Source organism: Spermophilus citellus (assembly GCF_964194105.1).
Source record: "Spermophilus citellus genome assembly, chromosome: 10".
Taxonomy (NCBI): Eukaryota; Metazoa; Chordata; class Mammalia; order Rodentia; family Sciuridae; genus Spermophilus; species Spermophilus citellus.
In genome coordinates, this window is record NC_138197.1 from 87,104,210 (window position 1) to 87,129,240 (window position 25,031).

The window sequence follows — 25,031 nt, forward strand, 5'->3', positions numbered from 1 at the left end:
ATGTCTTGAAACTACATTCAAATATGGAAGGTACTTATTTCCATTGAATTAAAAGCCAAATTGGCTTTTAATAGTTGCTGCATTTTATTTTTTAACATTAATTTTTTAAAAAAAGCACTAAAGACATCTGACACAGTGTAAAACATTTTGATTAGATGCATGTAACCTATAAATCTGGTGAAAAGAATTTTATGATGAATTTGCTGAATTAGTATGTCATAATACCATGCTGGAGCTCCACATTGATTTAAGTTTTAATATCTCTTTCTTTTGCAGTGCTGGAGATTGAACCTAGGGCCTCGGGCATGCTGAGTGACCCCGCTACCACTGAGCCACATCCCAGCCCCTCAACATTCATTTTCTTCAGCCAATGGCCCATTCTAAATATGAGGTAAATGAAACATATCTAAGGTTGAGCACATTGTAAAACTCTGTGATAGTCCAGTCCAGTGTAGTGGACTGGGGTACTCAGCTTTCTCCTTGTTCAGCTGAGTCTTGAGCCCATTTATCAAACCCAAACAACAACAACAAAAAGAATGAAGATTTACTTAATTCCCATTTGGAGGCTTTCAATTGGGTTTTAAAGGTGAAATGTTTAAATGAACTAATTTATTCATTGATTAAAAAAAAAAAAAACATGGAAATCACATAGAGGCCATGACCGTCTTCAACACCATGAACTCTGGAAAAAATTCATGAGCCCCCAGCTAGGAATCCTTCTGACAAGGAGGCTCTTTGGCAGGCTGGTAGGGAAGAAATGGGAAGACTGATGTCACCAGTGTGTAGGGCCAGGCTTTGGGACAGGTGTGAATGTTTCCTCAAGGGTATGGATTCAATCTGGAGAATTAGAAGACTTATAGCAGTGTAGCAAGTATTTTGGAGGCAACATTTTTTTTTTTTTTTTTACCTAAATGACAAAGAACAAAACCAAAACAACAACTGTACCACTTGGGCAATCCCCAGTCCAAAACCACAAAATCCGAACCCTGAAACTTTGAGCTGCTGGCTGAGTCATAGATTTTTTGGATAAGGAATATTCAACTGATAAAGTCTGTGCACGTGTTCCAAAATCTGAAAAGCTGACGTCTGAAGGACTTCTGGCCACAGCATTTCAGAACCTGTGTTAACACAAATACAAATATATAGCAGGATAGAAATCGACATACCTGTGAAATTTTATGATAAAATATAACAGACATCCCAGGTCTCCTAGAGGTACTTGCTAAATTCAGAGTATTTCAGTGGAAAATGAAGATTTTTTTTCTAAGTCCAAATTTCATCCACTTATTTAATAGCCAAACTTTGACCCAACTAGACCCCAGGTTTCTCATTTGCAAACAAAGATCACTTCATTCTTGTCCAGGTAATGCTTCCCACCCCATCCCCAGGAAGCCCCTTTTCAGGTTTAAGGGGTAGGGTTTATAAGGCTAGCGGTGGGCTAGGAAGTTTCCTCTTGACTGTGGGATTACTACAGCGCCAGGGAGTGAGCTGAGCAAAGAAATGAGAAATCAAAGTCCAAGAGGGGCAATGAGAAGTGAGAGGAGACCTGAATGCAGAGGTTCAGAGGTCACAGCACTGCTCTGAAAGTTTAGGACCAGGTGTGAATAAAAATGCAAAGGTGCAGAGTAGAGTGTAAGTGGGAGGGGTGAGGGGCCACCACCTGGAATGAGTACTGCCTGTGGCCTGTTAGAGCCATCCTCTGAGAAGCAGGGGTAACAGAGGTAGCAGATGATACAGAATGGTAGCCTGTGCTCCAGATTCTGCTGAGCATGTGTTGTTTTGTTTGGTTTTTAATCAAGGCACCTGGCTATATTTAAAAAATTTAAGTATTGTCTTTAACTTCTGAAAGGCGAGTGACTCACCGAGATGGAGATTCAACCAAGAGATTTTATTGGGGGGCTGCCCAAAGGAGAGGAGAGACAGAAAGCAGAGAGAGGAGAGGAGGAGGGCAAAGAGAACAGAGAGGAAGAGGGAAGAGAGCAGAGAGAAAGAGAGCATAGGGCAGAGAGGAAGAGGGCAGAGGGCAGAGAGCGTGAACTTCCAAGCTTCTGTTTAAGAAGGGGAATGTCCCATGTATGTCCCATGTAGGGGACATGGTGAGTGCTGATTGGCAGGGTGACTCAGGAACGGCCAGTGGACACTGTGTACTGTGGGGATTGGTCAAGAAAACCTTTGAATTTGGCACTGTTCAGTTTGGTGCCCTTCCGAGAGAAGGGGGACGGGTAAGAGATTCCATGATGTTCTCCAGAGAAGGGGGAGTCTCCAACACACCCAACAACATCAAATTCAGTTTATTTTAAAAGATCATCCTTGGAACCTTTAATCTCACAAAGCAACTAAAGGGTGGGCTCTTTGGATGGGTTAAATACCTCTTATTTCATCAGTTTCTGCCATTCCTGACTGACCTCTACTGATGAGTTATCAGTTGGAGCTGTGTTTCTCCTTGTCTTAGTCCATCTAGACAAAAATACCATGGACTGGGTACCTTGTTAACAACAGAAATTTACTGCTTACTGTTCTGGAGGCCAGAAAGTCCAAGATTAAGTTACCAGAAAATTCAGTGCCTAGTCAGGGCTTTCTCTTTGCCTCAAAGAGGCCTCTTCCTCACATGGAGGAAGGGGTGAACGAGTTCCCTTGGTCTTCTTTCCTGAGACTGGTAACCTCATTCATCCTCATGACCTAATTTCTCTTCCCCAAAGTCTCACCTCTTAGTACCACCACATGGGGGCTAAGGTTTCACTCTATGAATTTTGAAGGAACACAATGATTCAGGCCATAGTATTATTGTTTTTTACCCTTTCTCCCTTTACTTGGCATCCCTGTTTGTTCTAAAAGGCATTTCATTTCTGATCCTTAGTTTAAAGAGACAGAAAAAGAATGGACAGGGAAAAGAATCTCTTAGGATTGCTGTAAAGATTGCTTGACATAACCTACAAGATGCCTGAGTGGAGCTTGGCAAGTATTAAGTGTTCAAAAATTTAAGATACCCTTTTCTCTCCTTCCATGTTCACTATTCAGCCTCAGGTACATGTCTCAGGGCTGCCTAGAAGCCTTAGATTTGCATGGGGAAGAAGAGATATTTGCCGTAAGGTATATACCACCTGGCATTTTACAGGAGATAAGCAACATGACAGTGTTTGGCTATCAGAATTAATGCTGGATTCAAGAGATTAAATACTTCTTGGTGTTGGGTCAGAGTTCCAGTAACCTGAGATATGACCCTCAGTGATTTGTGTTTATGCCAGATAAGCTGTTCAAGCACAACAATTTAGTCAAGTGATTGCCTTGACCTTGTTCATCTTCAAAGAAAATAGAAGGACAAATATTAAGTGGAAATTCAAACTTTTCAGGCTCACCATGTCCTTTCTGGTTCTGTCCTTGGATTTTGCACTAGGCTTAATCCAGAGACATGTGGAGAAGATCACTGTGTATTCTATCAAACATGACGTCAGAGCTGTAATTGAATTGGATAATATTAATATTTACACTTTGCATTTGTGGAATTAAAGTTATATCTCTGAGTCATGGGATTTTGTGAACACATTCATTTTCATAATACCTAGCATGAAATAAGCACCAGACTATGGACCTTTGAGAAGACAGTTTACACTCAATGAGCAGCAAATGGAGAGTTCTTTATTTAAGCACAAACTTTGCCACCTCTTCAACAGCAGATTGAGGTACTGAGCTCCTTTGCATTCTTGAAGTCTGTGGTCTAGAGAAACCTGATTCCTTCAGTTCCATAATTTGAGAGTAAAAAAGAGGCCTTAGAAATCATAGTTGGAGAATTTCATAGCTATAAGACAATAAGAGGTCATCTGGCCAAATCCTCCTCTTTTCAGAGTAGGAGGAAATCAAGCCCAAGGAGCCCAGACTAAGGGGCTCAGACTGTCTAGCAGCATCAGAGGCTCTTTTTACTATAATAAAATTTCTTTTCTTTCTTGGAAAAAATTCAAGACTTTAGCTGCTTCTGGTGCCTGATTGAACATATAGTTAGGGGGCCAGAAGTCCAAATGTCCTAGTCAGAGCTATTTCAGAATAATCCTCTTAAACTGGGTATCAGCCTCCTTTGAAATTCTGATTAGTTGAGGGTATTTGATTTTGATAACCCACCAGGGAAGAAATTATGCTCTGAGGTCCAGCCACTGCCAGAAGTCAAGCTGTCGGCTTAATGCTAGCTCTTTCTCTCCATTTTATCAGTAAAACAGCTGGGAACAGAGGCGTGGAGTGTAGAGCTAGCTGGGTGAGAAAATACCACCGCAAAGAAAGTTGGTGTGTACAGAGCTCTGTTTCTATGAGAGCAATGATGTTTTATGATGTTGATTCATTACAGCCAAATATAAACCTCAAACAAAACAAAACACCCATGAGGTGTGATGAAGGAATGTTACAAATATGAGTGTTTTAGTCAGATTTTCCACCACTGTGACCAAAAGACATGACAAGAAGAATTTCAGAGGAGGAAAAGTTTACTTGGGGATCACAGTTTCAGAAGTCTCAGTCCATAGAGGGCCAACTCTATATCTCTGGGCCCACATTAAGGCGAAACATCTTGATAGAGGAGTGTGTTGGGGGAAAGTAGCTCAGGGCATGACACCAGGAAACACACACACACACACACACACACACACACACACACAGAGCTTCTCCTACCATGGACAAAATACATACCCCAAGAGCACACTCCCAGTGACCTGCCTCCTACAGCCACACCCTACCTGCCTACAGTTACACCCTATTAATCCCAATCAGTGGATTAATGCACTGATTAGATTAGTGTTCGCATTTTACCCAATCATTTCACCTCTAGACTTTCTTGCATTGTCTTACACATGAGCTTTCTGGGGGACATTTCACATCTAAACAATGGATTACCAAAGACAAAATGTTCTTTTGTTTCCTTACAACCACACTGTCTACTTTTCATTTTGTATCCATTATGCTACTGAAACATGATCTGAAAGGATCTAGTCTAGTCCGGGAAGCAGAATAATTATTCTCTCACCTCCTCCTTATATGAGCCTAAACCTCATCCTCTTGAGAAGTCACCAGGGACTCAGCAAGTATTAAGAACAGGGTCCAGGTGACACAGTATTAAAATCAGCAATGGGGCTCACTGTACATACCTTTTCCACCTTTTTGGTTAGACACATTTATTGGGTACCAACCATGTTTCAACTATTCTCTTTTACTAGGAGGATACAATATGAGCAGGAATAAGACCTGGTCCCTCCTGCCTTGTGAAGCTGAGTCTTATGTGAAATTACCAGATAAGATAAATGCTCATGAAAAGAATGCACACTGACTGCATTGTGGGTGTGTATTACAAGACAATGTGACCTAGACCAGGGTTTCTCAATCTGGATGTTTGAAAGGTCTGTTCCCCTTCCCACCATTCTGCTGTGGACCAATATTGGTATATAAATTGTATGTTACTTGTGACTTACCTTGTAGGATTGACAATACCCAAAATGTTCTTTGTCCTGTTCAACAAGATGAATCACATGCTTGGGAGTCATGGCAATATTGACATGCTATAAACTTAAAAAAAATTCATTCTTTATTAGTTCTATCAGTTATACATGACAGCAGAAAGCCTTTTGATTCATTGTACACAACTGGAGCACAACTTTTTATTTCTCTTGTTGTACATGATGTAGAGTTGCACCACATGTGCAGTCATACATGTACCTTGGGTAATGATGTTCGTCTTATTCTACCACCTTTCCTCCCCCCTCCCCTTCCCTCCCTCCCCTTGGCCCAATCAAAGTTCCTCCCTCCCCCCGCCCCCATTATGGATCAGCATCCACTCATCAGAGAGAACATTAGGCCTTTGGGAGATGCTATAGACTTTTAAAATTCTTATTTCTCATTTTCAACATTGCTCACAATGCCAATAGTTTGTAGATAGGCACCTAACCATGGATTGCACTCTGAAAGGCTCTGACTTAGACTGTAAAATTGAGAAAGCCTTCCCAAAGGAAATGATTTTTGCATAGTGATCTGAAGAATGAATGGGCAAAACCAAGTTGGAAAGTTGAATTTCAGATTGGTGGAATACAGGAATACTGGTATGACTGGAGAGTGCAATGAGTGGGAGATGAATCAGGATGAGTAAGGTGGGCAGTGCCATGCCAAGCTTGGGTCTCATTCATGCCTTCTTCATGGCAAGGGGCAGCTCTTGGAAGGTTTAAAACAGTGTGACTTAGTTAGTTCAAGGTGTGAACATCACCTTGCTTGGTGAGATTGATACCTTAGAGGATGACTTAGCTTGTTTCGGCTGATCAACCACCTACCTACCATAGATTGGATGGTTGATAAGCAACAGATATATATTTCCTGGTTTTGGAGGCTGGGAAGTCCCAGTAGATGTGGTGTCTGATGAGGGCCCATTGAATGGCTCATAGAATCTTTTCCCTGAATCTTTACAATTTTTCGTTTTGGGGGGTGGATATGGGAGGTTGCACCTAGGCCCTTACACATGCACTCTACCACTGAGCTACAACCCTACCTCTCACCGAGTCCTGAATGGAGAAGGGGCCAGGGATCTCATTGAGACCCAATCATGAGAGCTCCACACTTAAGACATACTCACCTACAAAAGGTCCCACCTTTTCATTACCATCATCTTGGGGATTGAGATTTCAACATATGAATTTTGTGGAGACAAAAACATTCAGATCACACATAGCAGGAAGACAGGAGTGAAAGTAAGGAAGCAAATTAATAGACCATTATAGTTATCCAGGTAACTCAAGTGGGTACAGTGAATGTGTGAGATTGAGAAGGTGAAGTAGGATTTTTGATGAAATGGGTCTGAGGCCTAAGGTATGGGAAAGAGCAGAGGTGGCTCTTCTGACACTTTACAAATCATCCTACATTTTACTCCAAGCAGACAAAAGATATTGCTTCTTTTCTGTTTAGGACCAAAGAAGTCTCCTATTTTCTAGCAAAGTTTCCTGGCAGGGAATGGAAGTCTATTTCCCAAGTTCTTCGGAGACTCTGTCAATATTTTTAGATGTGCTTCACAATTGCCATTCTTTCTTCATTTAACTTTCCATTTATGGAACCAAATGGGTATAAATTCTTTTCTACAGTGTCTCCTCATTTTTTTCCTCTTAAAACCCTAGTTCTTTTTAGTTTAAGTAAGTCCCATTTGTTGATTCTTGTTATTAACTCTTGTGCTATGGGTGTCCTATTAAGGATTTTGGAGCCTGACCCCACAATATGTAGATCGGAGCCAACTTTTTCTTCTATCAGACACAGAGTCTCTGATTTGATATCAAGCTCCTTGATCCATTTTGAGTTAACTTTTGTGCATGGCGAGAGAAAGGGATTCAGTTTCATTTTGTTGCATATGGATTTCCAGTTTTCCCAACACCATTTGTTGAAGATGCTATCCTTCCTCCATTGCATGCTTTTAGCCCCTTTATCAAATATAAGATAGTTGTAACTTTGTGGATTAGTCTCTGTGTCCTCTATTCTATACCATTGGTCCACCCGCCTGTTTTGGTACCAGTACCATGCTGTTTTTGTCACTATTGCTCTATAATATAGTTTGAAATCTGGTATCGCTATTCCCTGAAGACCTTAAAAGAGCATGCTACAGGGATACTGCCACATCGATGTTCATAGCAGCACAATTCACAATAGCTAGACTGTGGAAACAACCCAGATGCCCTTCAATAGATGAATGGATAAAAAAATGTGGCATCTATACACAATGGAGTACTATGCAGCAATAAAAAATGACAAAATCATAGAATTTGCAAGGAAATGGATGGCACTAGAGCAGATTATGCTTAGTGAAGCTAGCCAATCCCTAAAAAACAAATACCAAATGTCTTCTTTGATATAATGAGAGCAACTATGAACAGAGCAGGGAGGAAGAGCAGGAAGAAAAGATTAACATTAAACAGAGACATGAGATGGGAGGGAAAGGGAGAGAAAGGGGAAATTGCATGGAAATGAAGGGAGACCCTCATTGCTATACAAAATTACATATAAGAGGTTGTGAGGGGAATGGGAAAATAAACAAGGAGATAAATGAATTACAGTAGATGGGGTAGAGAGAGAAGATGGGAGGGGAGGGGAGGGGGGATAGTAGGGGATAGGAAAGGTAGCAGAATGCAACAGTTACTAATAGGGCAGTATGTAAAATTGTGGATGTGTAACCGACGTGATTCTGCAATCTGCATTTGGGGTAAAATTGGGGGTTCATAACCCACTTCAATCTAATGTATGAAATATGATATGTCAAGAGCTTTGTAATGTTGTAAAAAAACCCTAGTTCTAGCAGATATTAATAAGTACTGGATGAAAAAGTAATCTCATTAAAGAATATCTTTGGGAAACACTGGGTTGGACAAGAATCAGAATTGTTCTTTCTTCAATATACGACTTGTCAAAACATTAATATGCTCTTTTGCATTTTAGCTTTCCAAGAGGGGAGATAGAAAATACGATGTTACCAAAACTTATTTGATTATGAAGTCATTTTGGCCAGAAGCATCTACAAGATGAGTCAGTATTCTATAATGTTCTTTGGGAAAGGATGCTGCGTGGTAGCTACAGCCCTATCCTCGGGATTGGAATTTTGGTTCTGTTTCATGTATTTTGAGGCAAGAAGAAATGGTGTTTTTGTCACAGGGCAGTCTAGTTCTGTTTCATAAGGTGATTTTACTAAAGTGTTAAGTGTTTTTTTTTTTTTTTTTTTTTGAATTAGGAACAGCACCCCTTGTACCTGACCATGCGTATAGTTCAGTTCTGTGGTAAGGATTGCTGTGTCAGTGCTGTTCCTAATGGGGGCAGCATCCTGTGTGTCTGCTTAGGGCGACATACCCTATGCAGGCAATAAATTGGAAAGGAAGAACATCGAGGGCCTTCCTGATGGACTTCTTTTCTAGCTGCCTGACAGCAGTAGTAGTTAGAAATGACAGCTCTATCTGCTGAGGCCAGTTGTCTCTATCCTCCCTTCTTCCTGGCCTATGGTGGGGGGGTCACCAAGGATAGTGGAAAACAAGTGTTTCTCTTTATTTGGTAAGTGGGTGTCATTCATCAGCAGGTGTTAGAGATCTCTAGTTGAAATTACACAGGAATCTCCTGGGTTGGCGTTAATAATGCAGATTTGGATTCAGTAGTTCTATGGGGCTGTAGAGTCTGCATTTCTAGCAGGCTTCCAGGTAAAGCTGGAGTTACAGTGTGCAGATCACACTTTGAGTAGCCACAATATACATCTTATCAGTTCTCAAATTTTAGAGCACCTGAGAATCCCCTGACCTATTTCCTATAAATGCCCATTTTTAGGCCTCACTTCTGGATATTTTTACTTAGCAGATCTGGAGTGTGACGTAGTAATCTGTATTTTTATCTTTACCACTTTCTATGGTTTCAGTGTGTTCCCCCAAAGGTATATGTTGGAAACTTTAACTACTGAAACAATATTTGGGGTGGGGCCTAATGGGAGATGTTTAGGTCACAAGGGATCCTCCCTCATGATGGATTAATGTTGATTCTAAAAGGGCTTGAGGCTGCATGTTCCTTCTCTCACTTTTGATTTCTTTCTCTTTGCCTCTCTGTCATAGGTGAAGCAGCAAGAAGGTCCTTGTTGGCTATCAACCCTTTAATCTTGAACTATGGACCAAATACACTTCTGTTGTTTATAAGTTTCCCAGTCTGTGGTATACTGTATCAGCAGCACAGAACAGGCTGAGACACCCCTTTACCCCCATGTATTTCAGTGTTTATTTCCTCAAATTATCAATTCTCTTACATAATCACAATATAATTTCAAATCAGTAACATTGATAACAGTTTATAACAGTTCTATCTAACCTACAGATCTTTTTCAAAAAAATTTTTTAGTTGTAGATGGACACTATAACTTTATTTACTTATTTTTATGTGGTACTGAGGATCCAACCCAGTGCCTCATGCTTGTGAGGCAAGCACTCTACCACTGAGCTATAACCCCAGCCATAACCTATAGATCTTATTCAAATTTTTTCTAATTGTCCCAATCATTGTTTTTAAAGCACAACTCCCCTAAAACAACCTCTGGCCCAGGCCAAAGGGTCCAGATGTTTAAGATAATTAGCCCAGGCCTAGAATAATAGGAAATAATAGAATGTAGTAATAATATAATAACAATAATAAAATTATGGCTACCTGGGAGGAGCACCAATTTTTTTGTTTCATGTATTTTGTTCTGTTTAAATGAAAATATCTCTGTAACCCAGGGGTGCTCTACCATTGAACTATATGTCCAGCCCTTTAAAAAATTTAAAATGTTTTTTTTTAAATTTTGAAAGTGTCTTGCTAAATTTGCCAATCCTATGACCTTGAAATTGTGATCCTCCTGCCTCAGCCTCAGGAGTGGATGGGATTACAGGATGGGATTACCATGCTTAGCTTAAGTTAAAATATCTTAAAACCATAACACAGCCCATGTGGTAGTCACATGCACAGGCCCCAATCCCCTGTTTCTCTCTTCCTAGCCCTTACCTGCTACCATATCTTTGAAGTCTGAGACCTCCCAGGCTGTGCGATTTCCCTGCCCATAGCTCCTTTGGTTCCCCCAACAGAAAGCTCTGCTTTGCCAGGCAACACAGTCATAGGCATTCGTTATGCCCATGAGGCTATCCACCATCCATTCAGACAAATGGATAAGTGCTGGTTAGAGATGCCAGGTGGAATGTGACCTTTTTAAGCTTGTTAAGCATAGGACAACCTAATGCTTTTAAACTATCTGCTCCAATGTTGCTGAACTGCTTAGTGTCAAGGATCATGCCCAGAGAACCAAGGAGGTGGTTCCAGGCACAGAAGCCAGTGTCAACCCAATATAGTTTTGATTAGCTGTGACTAAAATGAACCACCCTCATCCCAAAAGGCAATTTTTCTCTTTTGTGTTTTGAGGAAGTTGGCAGCCTAGAAATCCAATGTCTGGCTTTCCCACTAAACGGGAACCTGGGCCATCAAAGCCACAGTTGGCATAAACAGGGACTCTTGCCGATCTTAACATGTAAGCACGGCATAGTACCTGTCTCTCAGTGCTTCTAGGCTGTGGGTTCACAAGTTCTGACACCTTGGTAACTTAAGTTAAAATATCTTAAATGCGTTTCAGGGTTCAGACATTTTGGATTTTAGAAAAGCAATACACACCATACACTACATAGAGTCTGGGACCACATCTCATAATCAAATACAGTAATATTGCAGTAGTGAAACCATAAATATACACAATCAAGCATATGAATACATTTTCTCAGGAGTTCTTGTTAGTATTTTCAGCACGTGACTTTGGTCAGATGTGGTTTACTTATAAAAGGGTTGTGAAACAGCTCTGGCATTTTCAAGGCTCTCTGTGATTTTGGAGTTGCACATAAAAAACATGATGGGGCTGTTCAAGTATCTGTTATGGTAGATTTTATCTGTAGTGCTCTGTGAGACAGTTTTCAAAAAGGAGTTGCAATTATGAAAATTGAGAAAGCCAAAGGAAATTTGGAAATCAAAATCACTGAAGAGAGCTTAGTCAGTCTGTAACACTGGTTTGTGTTCTACTATTGCCATAGACAGCATCTGGTGGGCTGCTTTGTGAGGAATCATGATAGGCACAGCCTGCTGATTATATCACCTATTATGCTTTAGAATCCTATGGAGGGGTACCATCACTACCCCCTTTTACAGATGAAGAACCTGAGGTTCCAAGAGGTCAAGTAACTTGCCCAACATCACCTGGCTAGTAAATAATGGAGCCAGGAGTGGAACCATCTGTCTGACCCCAGGGATACCCAGGTCCTTAGTTATAATGCTATGGTATCAATACAAAATTGATGGTAGATTGTCAATTTTACTTATATGTGTAGTTAGTCTATGTGATCGATCAACTAGTGTATTGAAATGTAATCAGTTGTCCTCATCTATAATCAGAGTATCTCTGTTCCTACATTAGTTTTCAACATTTTGGTCAGTTCATTGATCCTAAGCCTAATATCCCCATTACATATTACTACTGCACTAAAATAATGTGTGATGAACTGGTTGAAGGGATTCATTGTATTATTTATATTTTTGCCATGAAAATTAATTGTGGCTTAAAATTCTTTTTTAAAAAATTTATATTTAGGGCTCCTGGGGAAGTGAGTAGATATTGTTCAAGTGTAAAATAGCAACTGTGTTCAGTTTGAGTAAGGAGGAGGCATTTATTGAGTTTTTACTTTGTGCTTTATACTCTGCTTGAGCTGGAAATACAAAAATGAGTGAAGTCTTTGCCCTAGAAGCTTTCCCAGGTCAGGGCAAGACAGACCAGCAGACGAGTAATTATATGACCGCAGAGGAAGAGCCACACCAAGAGTCAAAGAGAAGAGACTGTCACCACAGTCTCATATGTATGACACATATATTATCACATGACACACATACCTGAGCACTCCTCAATGGCTCTTTAGAGTCCTGACTGCCCCATTAAAACAGAGCTACAACACGCTTTCTGGAAGGTGTGTGTGTGTGTGTGTGTGTGTGTGCATGTGACTAAATCCAGACTTGATTGTGAAGTGAGAAGAATAATTAACATGGTCTCTATTTAGGTCTATATTTTCATTTTCAAAATGCCTGTGTTGATTAAATTTCCACCCCCCAAACTTACGTTCCTGATGCTCTCTTCTCTCCTCCCTCTCATTCGCTCTACTCCAGCCACACTGGACTCCGTGGTGTTCTTCCAACTCGCCAGATCTGCTTTCACACCAAGGCTTTTGCATTGCTATTCCCTCTTCCTGGAATAGTCCTTTTCCAGGTCCCCATGCAGCTGGCTGCCTGGCCTCTGATCAGTGGTAACTAACGGTCACCTTCTCCGTGTAGCTTACCCTGGTCGAAGCCACCAACACCCTGTATTTCCAGTGCTCCTTTCTTGCATTGATTTCTCCTCTATACTCCAGCAAGGGACATGTTCTGCGTTTTAGTTATGTGTTTATTTACTGTCTGTGAGTTCCTGGAAGGCAGGCATTTTGTCTCCAATTCATTGCTGTATCCCTAGTTCAGAACAGCATCAGGCAGGTAGCCAGCGCTCACTCAGTATGTACAGAACGAATGAGTCCATTTCTATGGTCAACCTGGCCATTCAGTTTACCTACTGGTGTCAGCTGAATGTTTGTTAGACTTATTATCTTCTGTCAGTAAGAAGGAAGGCCCCAAGATGCATGCCTTATGTTATCCTTTAGCATGTTCTTCTAGGAAAGCTCCTCTGTGAACACTGTCATGGAGGGCTCGCTCTCAACCATGTACAGGTTTACTTTAATAGCAAAACAAGATGCAGGATTCTAAATTGGAAACCAAAATGTGGAAGTGGAAGTCATGTGTTTGAGTGGGTTATTTCAGGAGCTAGCTCACCATCTACAGAAACATCTCCCAGGTGAAATCCACCTGGGATGTTTGGAGACCTCCACCTAAGATGTCATTCTTAGCCTTGTGGGGTGAGGATCTCAATTGCCAGTGCCCTGAAGTTCATGAGTCTCGGGGAGGCTGAATTGCATTTCCAAATTCAGAAGAAAGTGGAGAAATGCCAGAATGGGGGATGTAAAGGTCAGAATGAGAAATGGGCTTGGTACAGGAACTAGGACTCTGTCCTGCGTGACTTGAGTAGCATCTTCTCTCCATGTTGGTGAGTGGGCCCGGGACACAAGTGATACTCAGAGGACTTGTTGGTGAGGATAGTATCTGGTGATGTGCATTCTCAAGTTCTTTAAGTTCCCTCAGTGACGTGGTATGATTCCCCACTGAGAGTAAGGCTGGGAACCCCCTTTCTCTGCAGAGTCAGAATTACCCAAGCATCCCTCCCTCCCTCCTTTCTCCAGCTTTCTTCCTTCGTTGACCTGCTGCCAAAGGGAAACCATGTTTTAATTCTGGTATAGTAATTCCTTCTAACAACACAGCCAAGTCTTGCTCTTGTTTGTGAACTACTTTATCTCATTAAGGTAACTGAACCTCTCTAAAACCTCCATTGATTTGGTGATTTAACTCTGAAAGAGCAACCTTAGTTTTTAATTTCTTAGAGGATATCTACCTCCAGTCTCCAGGCACCAACTATAGTTCCTAATTAACTCAAGTAAAAATCATTGTCACCTTTGTCCCCTCCTTCCATATCATATTAATACCAGTGATTCTGGAAAATATCAAATGCTGCTATTAGGACTTCAGGTGGTAGTGGGAGGTGCTTTGTACAGTGCATGCCCACTCGGGCAAATTTAGTTATTTAAAACGATGTCCTTTCTGCATTATGATTCCTGATTCCTGAATGGATGCCAGGGCACTGATCTGATCGTCTTGGAATTTTATTGAAGAGACACCTAGTGGGACTGAGGCAGAAAATTGTCATTCTGAATTCTGCATTCTCAGAGCTGAAAGATTCAGTGCCAAGAGGGACCTCTAGTGTTCTGGAAAATCTCAGGCTCAGTAACACTGAGATTCTTCAGATACCTTCTATTTTCCGTTTGTCAAATGAATGTACTTTTATTTAGTTTGCTATTTCATACATGAAAAAAAGAGGCTTGGCCTATTTAAGATTTTTGTCTAAGTATTTTTAAGTGGATACATTTAAATAAAAGGAACATTTTCTATGGAGTACTAGGTTCTGTGGTTTCCATCCACATATATTGATAGAAAATTTCATTTCTTGAGTACCCCACTATAGGTGGGTACCAGCTTGGGGCTCAGTGTTTCATAATTAATGGGACTATTGTTTTCCTCTAACTTTGATTTCCCATCTCTGATTACAAAACCTATATTCTTAACTATGAAGCTGTTGAGCATGAATCTGAAGCGTAGCTTAAAGATCCCCTTTCTATTCTCTCTCCTTCCTTCCTCCTCCTCAACTCTTCCTCTTTCCTTCTTTCCTCTTTTGTTCTTACTCTTTCTAGCAGGTGGGATTCAGGACACCCTATTTCAAAATGTGACACATTGGCAAAATAGCAAAAGAGAAAATAGCAAAAGCTAGAAGGACATGTTCATCTTTCCCCCTCTTTCCCTGAAGCAAGTCATAAGACCCTCATTGGAGAGATGTTCTCTTTATACTCACAGGAAAAGAACAGCCTCATCTCTGAAGACAGGACATGGTGAGGAACATGGTGGGGATTATGAAGAAGCAGGCCTTGCTATCCCTTCATTTATTGCCTTGGGTTATAGGTCTTTAATCTGAGCATACTTTTTCTCCATGAGTATCCACTTGTCCATCAAACCTCACATAAAGTGCATCCGGGTTTACTTGTTTCTTTGGGCTTTCATTTCTTATGAAGCCTCCCATTTCCCGTAAAACTGACATTACTTCACCTTGTAAGCTTTTCTTCTGTTCATTGGTCTTTTGTCTTAGAGGCCTCAGCCATGAACCTGGCAACGGGTGAGGAAAGAAACCTTTTCCTTCCCTACCCAACCTTTTTCTTTATTCTCCCGTGATAGCAAATGTGTCTGTTTTCCATCAGAAGGTTGGTGATATTTGCCATGGGAATGGATTTCTTTCTGTCCGGGTGACACTTAATGGCATTTTGACAACCAATGGGAATTGGCGTGCTTTGTCTTGACACTGCTAAATGATCTCCCGCATGAAATCAAAGCAAATGTTTCATATGTCACTGCTGGGTAAATGGCTTTTCTTGGGTGATGTCCAATTCAGAGAACTGATGGTATTTTATTCTCCTGATGAAAATGGTTATTTGGCTTTTCCCAACTCTTAAATTATTCCCTCTTAGAATCTCCTACCTCAGATGAAGAGGTAAACCTGGTTTAAAAAAAACATGTTCTTTTACTGAAGCAGACATCGAGGTTAAGTGAGTCATTCGTTAGAAGTTGAACAGTCAGAGCCTTTTATCTTATTACAGTTCCTGGAACCTCATGGCTTTCCAACCATAAATAGTTTTTGTCTTTGAGGTTTTATGCTTTGTCTGTTTCATTTTTGAACTGGACCGAGGAGGAAATTCTTTAGGCCCTTCAGTAAAAAATATATATGATTAGGCCATATGTGGGGAGGTTGTGGGTTGAGCAGTTGGAGGGATACTCTCCTCAGAGCCTGCTCTTCTGTCTGCCCAGAAGCTTTCTGCTGGCAAAGTCCCCTCCTCTGTCTGGTTGCACAGGGTCATTTCCTTAGAATGCATGATTGCACATCATCCTCCCCAACCTTGCAATGGGCATCCAGCTCATGCATGGCCATTTAGAGTCATTTCAAGGCATTAATATGAAGGTGGAAGAGTGGGCACCTTCTTCTAAAGATTGCATCCTCAAAGAGCCATTTAAACCTGATGCTGCAGAGATGATTTTTTAAATATTTATTTTATTTTTTTTAGTTTTCGGTGGACACAACATCTTTATTTTTTATTTTTTTATGTGGTGCTGAGGATCGAACCCAGTGCCCCGTGCATGCCAGGCAAGCGCATTACCGCTTGAGCCACATCCCCAGCCACTGCAGAGACGATTTTTGTTGCCCAATTGAGAAAACGTGTTTAAGGAGGGAGCCTGCCATGGATGAGGGTGGAGCAATTGCATCCAAATGGCATCAACTATGTTTTAGATCCAGCTGTATCTGAATTCTAGGAAAACTACTACTTGACTTTTTAATTGACAACCACTGCATTCCAGTTTGGTTCAAACTAATTTGAGTTTAATTTTGTCACTTGAAATGGAAACTATTCTGACTAATACGACAACATATGCAGAAATTCTTGGTCAAACAGGAAGTGAAGAAATAGGATTAATTTGCTCTCTATATTTGTCTTCTTCCACAGAAAATTTCACGGGGGCCAGTAAATGGTCTCCTGCTGTCAACTATGAATGAATCAAGAGTTCTTTTTGTTCCTGATTTTCTGCCAACACAGATCCATATGGAGTAACTGAAAGTTGCTTAGTCAGACTGTCTTCTGATTCTTCTCCATCCAGCTGGTGTAGGCTGTTTCTATACAACGAAGGACATAGTTGTTCTGACCATAATTTTTGAAAAAAAGATATTAGTGATATTTTGTTCTTTGAAATCGGGATGCACTGTACTAGTCCCCAAAGTGTCCATTACTAAGAACATTTTAAATTTCTTTTCTGTATGAAATATGTTGCTTATGAAAATATCACACTAAGTAATTTTGAATTTGATTTTATGATAAGGAATAAATCAATACATAGAAAACAATTAATAAGAATTGCTTATCATTTGCTAAAACCAGCATTTCTAGACAGAACTAGTATAATGTCCGCTATAAACAGAAATTTTGAGTGTATTGTCATAGTCTCTTTTAGTTTTTTTGCAATATTGTATATAATTGGTTTCCTGCATCTTTGGGAAACACATTCATCACACATGCCAACCACAGATGAAAAATATTCAGTAAAAAATTTCATCTGCATTGAACATGTATAGGCTTTTTGGTCATTATTCCCTAAACAATACAGCATAACAATTATATAACACTTACATTGCATTAGATATTATAAGTAATCTAGAATGATAGAGTTGTGGGAGGATGTGTATAAGCTATATGTGAATACCAAGTCATTTTATATAAGAGACTTGAGCACTGAAGATTTTAATATCCTTGGGATGTCCCAGAACCTATCTCCTTTGGGTACCAAGAAATACCTATATATTATAGACATAAATATATTGTAAATATTGTATATAAAAAGATAACTAGGTTCCAAAATGGTGGGCCAGAGGGAGGAAGCATTCTGTGTTGCCCCATGACCTGGGATTCAAGTTGTGAGAATAGGCTTTCTCTGCCAGCTATATTCCTGTCCCCTGTGCAGGAAGCACCATACTGTCCAGGGCTCCAGGCCTCAGCATCAAAGTAGGTCTCCCAAATACCGGCCCATGCAGTACTGGGTACCTGAGTGAGGCCATTGGTGGTGGTGGCAGCAGCACCCAGGAAGAACTTTCGGCCACCCACTCAGCAGAAATCATAGACACTGCTCCCACGGAGGACACCTGGCAGTTTCCCACGAGTAGGAACTCTGGCCACCCCCCCTGTGTGGACCCCCATCCACCAAAGTGGGGCTCTTCCGGTGGCCGCCATCTTGGGACTCTGAAGCAGCAGACATAATCCCCTACACACAGTAGCCTGCCTGCATCTGGGAACTTCACACAGGCTCTGAAGTCAGCCAACACTGAAAGCCACAGAGCTCACTTGCTGAACTCATCATCCAACACCATTGCCAAGCTCCCCCCCACCAGACCCAACACCCCACGGCTGAAAGCAGGAGCCTCCATCTTGAATCACCTTGATCACTGTCTTCCAGGTACCCAGTTTCTGGCTCCTCACTCTCCCCAGCAGCTGCTAACCAGGCATAATGACAACCCTGATAACTTTCACCATCCTGAGGGCAGAGATACCAGCTAACAACAGACAACCCCACCTATTGGATGAGAAGGGAAGCAGGAAAGATTCTGATCTCCAACCAAAACAAGCCCTGTGTCTTCCTTCAAGATTTTTTAAAATATATTTTATTTTCTCTCCGCCCCCCCCCCTGCCTTTCTTCTGCCCTCACATCCCCAACATATGTGAAACCAAGTACTTTGCATGAATTAGGATTTTGAGGTCTGGGAGTCTGAATAGTATATTATATTGTGTTGTACATTCTTTTTATTCTTTTTAATTTTTTTTCTTTTTCTTATATTCCACCAATTTCTGCTATTTTAACATTTTTATTTTTCTTGATATATATTTGTGTTTGTTTTTTGTACTCTACAATCTTCCCACTTACTTGTCTACCTAAAAGTACTTCTTCTTCTTTCTCCTGCTACTAATCTTCCTATTTAGATTTCTCTTTCATACTTCCTAAGGTATAACAACTCTATATCCTCACCTCCTACTTCCCCAGCATATCATCCTACTCCTCACCCCCAGTTCTTTGTCTACCATCAGAAACTGTAAACCCTTTTACAAACCTTCTGAGTATATTGTAGATAATAATTGAATTCCACTTCTCTGTACATTGTGAACAAACTTTAAATGTCTCATTAGCAAACATTTGTATTTTAGGGTGTATATTATTTATATTGGGATCTGATAACATTGTCCTTCACTGCAAAGGAGAGTATTGGATTCCTATAGGAGCACAATAAGCCTATAGGGTAAAAACGGTAACACCTAGGATCCACAGTGCTAGAATGGAAGACACATAAGCAATAGGAAAAGACAAGGGAAGAAAGTGCCCCAAACAAATCAAGATATCACATTATTAGAATTCATGTCCAGCACAGCACAAGAAATGTCAGAGAAGGAGTTCAGGATGTACATGATTAAAATGTTCTGCGAATTAAAGGATAATATAAGAGAGCAAATACAGACAAAGAGCTACATAAACAAATACAGGAAGCAAAAGAGTACTTCAATAGGGAGATAGAGGTTCTAAAACAATACAAAACAAACAAACAAAACCAAATCATTGAAATGAAAGAAACAATAAACTAATTAAAAGTTTAATTGAAAGCATCACCAACAGACCACTTAGAAGACGGGACCTCAGACAATAAAGACAAAATATATAATCTTGAAAAGAATGTAAACCACACAATGAAAATGGTAAGGAACCATGAGCAGAACATACAAGAAATATGAGATAGCATAAAAAGACCAAATCTAAGAGTTATTGGGATAGAGGAAGGACTAGAGTTCCAAATCAAAAGAATGAGCAGTCTATTAAATGAAATAATACCAGAAAATTTTTTAAACATGAAGAATGAATTAGAAAACTAAATACAAGAGGCTTACAGTACATAAAATGTACAAAATCACAACAGATCCACACCAAGGCACATTATAATGAAAATGCCTAACATACAGAATAAGGAGAGAATATTAAAAGCCACGAGAGAAAGGAATCAGATTACATATAGAGGGAAACTGATTAGAGTATATGCAGATTTTTCAACCCAGACCCTGAAAACTAGAAGATACAGGAATAACATATATTAAGCTCTGAACGAAAATGGATGCCAACCAAGAATGTTATATCCAGCAAAATTAAGCTTTAGATTTGTTGATGAAATTAAAACCTCTGATGATAAACAGAAGTTAAATGATTTTGCAACTGGAAAGCCTGCATTATAGAACATCCTCAGCTAAATATTCCATGAAGAGGAATTGAAAAACAACAATGAAAATCAGCAAAAAGAGGTATTACACTAAAGGAAAAACAAATCAAAAGACAAACTAAGTCAAGTTAAATACCCAAAATGAACAAAAATGGCTGGAAATACAAATCATGTCTCAATAATAACCCTGAATGTTAATGGCTTAAACTCAGCAATCAAAATACATAGACTGGCAGATTGGTTTTTTAAAAAATACCACCCAAATATGCTGCCTCTAAGAGACTTATCTCATAGGAAAAGGTATGTACAGACTGAAGATGAAAGGTTGGAAAAAATCATACCACTCACATGGACTGTGGAAGCAAGAAGGGATTTCCATCCTCATATCAACTAAAGTACATTCAAGCGAAAGTTAATCAAAAGGGATAAAAAAGGATATTTCACACTGCTTAAGGGAACAATTCATCAACAAGACCAACAATAGTAAATTTATATGCCCCCAAACAATGGAATGTCTACATTCATCAAACATACTCTTCTCAGGTTCAAGAGTCAAATAGACACAACACAATAATTCTGGGTGACTTTAACACACCTCTTTCACCACTGGATAGATATCTTCCAAACAAAAGCTGAGCAAAGAAACTATGGATCTCAATAATACAATCAATAACTTAGACTTAACTGACATATACAGAATAGTTCACCCTTCAATGAACGAATAAACTTTCTTCTCAGCAGCACATGGATCCTTCTCTAAAACAGACTATATATTATTATTCCACAAAGCTACCCTTAGCAAATATAACAAAGTAGAAATATTACCCTGCATTCTATCAGATCATAATAGAATGAAATTAGAAATAAATGATAAAATAATAAAAGCTATTCCAACACCTGGAGACTAAATAATATGCTACTGAATGAACAATGGAGGAGATTAAAACATTCTTAGAGGTGAATGAAAACACAGATACAACATATCAAAATCTCTGGGACACTAAGTACTAAGAGGAAAGTTCATTGCATGGAGTTCCTTCCTTAAAAGAAGAAAAAGTCAACAAATAAATGACTTAATATTCATCTCAAAGCCCTAGAAAAAGAAGAACAAATCAACACCAAAAGCAGTAGAAGACAGGAAATAATTAAAATCAGAATTGGAATCAATGAAATTGAAACAAAAGAAACAATTGAATAAATTGACAGAACAAAAAGTTGGCTCTTTGAAAAAATAAATAAAATTGACAGACCCTTAGCCATCCTAATGAAGAGAAGGAGAGAGAAAACTCAAATTACTAACATACATGATGAAAGGGAAATATTACAATAGACACATTATAGAAATACAGAAGATAATTAGAAATTATTTTTAAAACTTGTTACTCCAATATAAGAGAAAATATCAAAGGCATTGACAAATTTCTAGAGTCATATGATTTACCCAATTGAATCAGGATGATATACACAATTTAAACAGATCATTTTAAGTGATGAAATAGAAGACACCACCAGAAGCCTATCAACCAAGAAAAGCCGAGGACCAGATGAATACACAGCTGAGTTCTACAAGACCTTTAAAGAAGAACTAATACCAATACTCTTCAATTTATTCAGGAAATATAAAAAGAGGGAGCACTTTAAAACTCATTCTATGTGGCAAATGTCACCCTGATTCCAAAACCAGGCACAGACACATCAAAGAAAGAAAATACCTCTAATGAACATACATGCAAAATTTCTCAGTAAAATTCTGGCAAATCGAATACAAAAACATCTCAAGAAGATAGTGCACCATGATCAAGTGGGGTTCATCCCAGGGATGCAAAGTTGGTTCAACATAAGGAAACCAATAAATGCAATTCATCACATCAATAGACATAAAGATAAGAACCATATGATCATCTCAGTAGATGCAGAAAGCGCATTTGATAAAATACAGCACCCCTTCATGTTAAAACACTAGAAAAACTAGGGATAACAGGAACATGTCTCAACATTATAAAGGCTATGTATGCTAAGCCCCAGGCCAACATCATTCTAAATGGAGAAAAATTGAAGGCATTCCCTCTAAAAACTGAAACAAGACAGGGATGACCTCTTTAACCACTTCTATTTAACATAGTTCTTGAAACACTGGCCAGAGCAATTAGACAGACGAAAGAAATTAAAGGGATACACATAGGAAAAGAAGAACCCAAATTAGCACTATTTGCTGACGATATGATTCTATACCTAAAAGACCCAAAAAATTTCACCAGAAAACTTCTAGAACTAGTAAATGAATTCAGCAAAGTAACAGGATACAAAATCAACACCCATAAGCCAAAGGCATTTCTGTATATCAGTGACAAATCCTCAGAAAGGGAAATGAGGAAAACTATCCCACTTACAATAGCCTCAAAAAAATAAAATAATTGGGAATCAATGAAAGAAGTGAAAGACCTATATAATGAAAATTACAGAACCCTATAAAAAGAAGTCAAATAAGAGCTTAAAGGATGGAAGGACCTCCCTTGTTCTTGAATAGGCAGAATAAATATTATCAAAGTGAACATACTACCAAAAGTACTATACAGATTTAATGCAATTCCAATCAAAATCACATTCCTCATAGAAATAGAAAAAGCAGTTAAGAAATTCATCTGGAAAAACAGAATAGCCAAAGCAATTCTTAGCCAGAAGAGTGAAACTGGTGGCATCACTATACCAGACTTTAACTATACTACTGAGAAATAATAACAAAAACAGGATGGTATTGGCACCAAAATAGACTGGTAGACCAATGGTACAGAATAGTAGACACAGAGACTAACCCCAAAAATTACAGTTATCTTATATTAGACAAAGGTGCCAAGAACATGCATTGGGGAAAAGATAGCCTCTTCAAAAAAATGGTGCTGGGAAAACTGGAAATCCATATGCAAAAAAAAAAAAAAAATGAGATTAAATCCCTATCTCTCACCATGCACAAAATTCAACTCAAAATGGATCAAGGACTTAGGAATACAACCAGAGACACTGTGTCTAATAGAAGAAAAAGTAGGCCCCAATCTCCACCATATTGGATTAGGCCCCTACTTCCTTAATAAAACTCTTATAGCACAAGAATTAAAATCAAGAATTAATAAATAGGATGGATTCAAACTAAAAAGCTTCTTCTTAGCAAAAGAAACAATCAGTGAGGTGAATAAAGAGCCTACAGCTTGGCAGCAAATTTTTTTTCCACTTGTAATCAGATAGAGCAGTAATCTCTAGGGTACATAAAGCACTCAAAAAGCTAAACACTAAAAAAAAAAACACCCTAATATCCCAATCAATAAATGGGCCAAGCACCTGAACAGACACTTCTCAGAAGAGGATATACCATCAATCAACAAATATATGAAAAAATTTTCATCATCTCTAGCAATTAGAGAAATGCAAATCAAAACTACTCTAAAATTTTATCTCACTTCAGTCACAATGGCAGCTATTATGAAGACATACAACAATAAGTGTTGGCAAGGATGTGAGGGAAAAGGTTCACTCATACATGCTGGTGGGACTGTAAATTGGTGCAGCCAATATGGAAAGCAGTATGTAGATTCCTTGGAAAATCGGGAATGGAACCACCATTTGACCCAGCTATCCCACTCTTAGGTCTATACCGAAAGGACTTAAAAACAGCATACTGCAGGGACACAGCTACATCAATGTTTATACCAGCATAATTCACAATAACTAAACTGTGGAACCAACCTAGATGCCCTTCAGTAGATGAATGGATAAAGAAAGTGTGGTATATATACACAATGGAATATTACTCAGCATTAAAAGAGAATAAAATCATGGCATCTGCAGGTAAATGGATGGAGTTGGAGAATATAATGCTAAGTGAAGTTAGCCAATCCCCAAAAACCCAAATGCCAAATTTTTTCTCTGGTATAAGAGGATGATTCATAGTGGGGTTGGGAAGGGGAGCATGTGACGATTAGAGGAACTCTAGATAGGGCAAAGAGGAGGAAGAGGAATGGAGGGGGCAAGGGGTGTAAAAATTATGGTAGAATGAGGTGAACATCACTTCCCTAAATGTATGATTGAAGACACAAATGGTGTGAATATACTTTGTATACAACCAGAAATATGAAAAAATGTGCTCTATATGTGTATTATACATTGTAATATTCTGTTGTCCTATAAAACAAATTAGAATTAAAAAAATAAAATAAATGACAAAAACAAACAGTATTTAAATAAAGATCATTCTAATTTAAAACTTAAAAAAAGATATTTATGTTCTTCTACCTTTGGACACTCAAATTGGACATATCTGATCTGGCATTAGGTTAAGTACTAGGAAGATAAAATAACATAGGCCCTGCCCTGATGGAATTTATAGATCAACGTGTAGTGGAGAAAAAATCAACCCTTTTTTCTCTACCCGTGTAGATTCTTTGACAGAGATCCTGCAAATTAGACTGACAAAAGACAGATTAAAAGGCGAGAAGGCATACAGATTTTTGTTTTACATGAAATAGAGCTTTTCCTAGGAAAAAAGCCCCCAAAGTGTGAATAGGCATGAGTCTGTATGTTCCATTTTTAGCAAGGGATGATGAACTGTAGAGACATAGCAAGACAAAGAAAAGGCTTTGGGGCTTCCAAGGGTGGAAAACTGTAGTGCCGCAGTCTGGCTGGGCACAATTCAGGAGTCACTTGTCAAAAGAAACAAACTTTATTTTTAGAACCACACAGGCCAATACCTTGTCTAGCCATAATAGTGGGTGCATTTTGATTGATGTTATTTGTTAATGTCAAACCTAATTGATCTAAGACATCTCGTCCCCATAAATTTACGGGAAGATGATCCAATACATATGGCTGTATAGTTCCTTCACATCCTTCAGGATCCTTCCAATCTAATACCATTGCGCTTCTATCGGGATTAGTCGCCACTCCTAGGCCTCGAAGCGTTTGAGTGGCTTGTTGTAATGGC

The 25,031-nt window shown here is 39.2% G+C and overlaps 1 long non-coding RNA gene across 1 annotated transcript in view; it reads left to right on the forward strand.

The window, feature by feature from the left end:
- LOC308657816 overlaps positions 1-25,031 on the forward strand; it is a 156,212-nt gene that overhangs the window by 39,817 nt on the left and 91,364 nt on the right. Inside the window, exon 2 of the long non-coding RNA XR_014024071.1 lies at positions 277-391. This is a non-coding gene — a long non-coding RNA (uncharacterized lncRNA). The remainder of the gene's footprint in view (positions 1-276; positions 392-25,031) is intronic.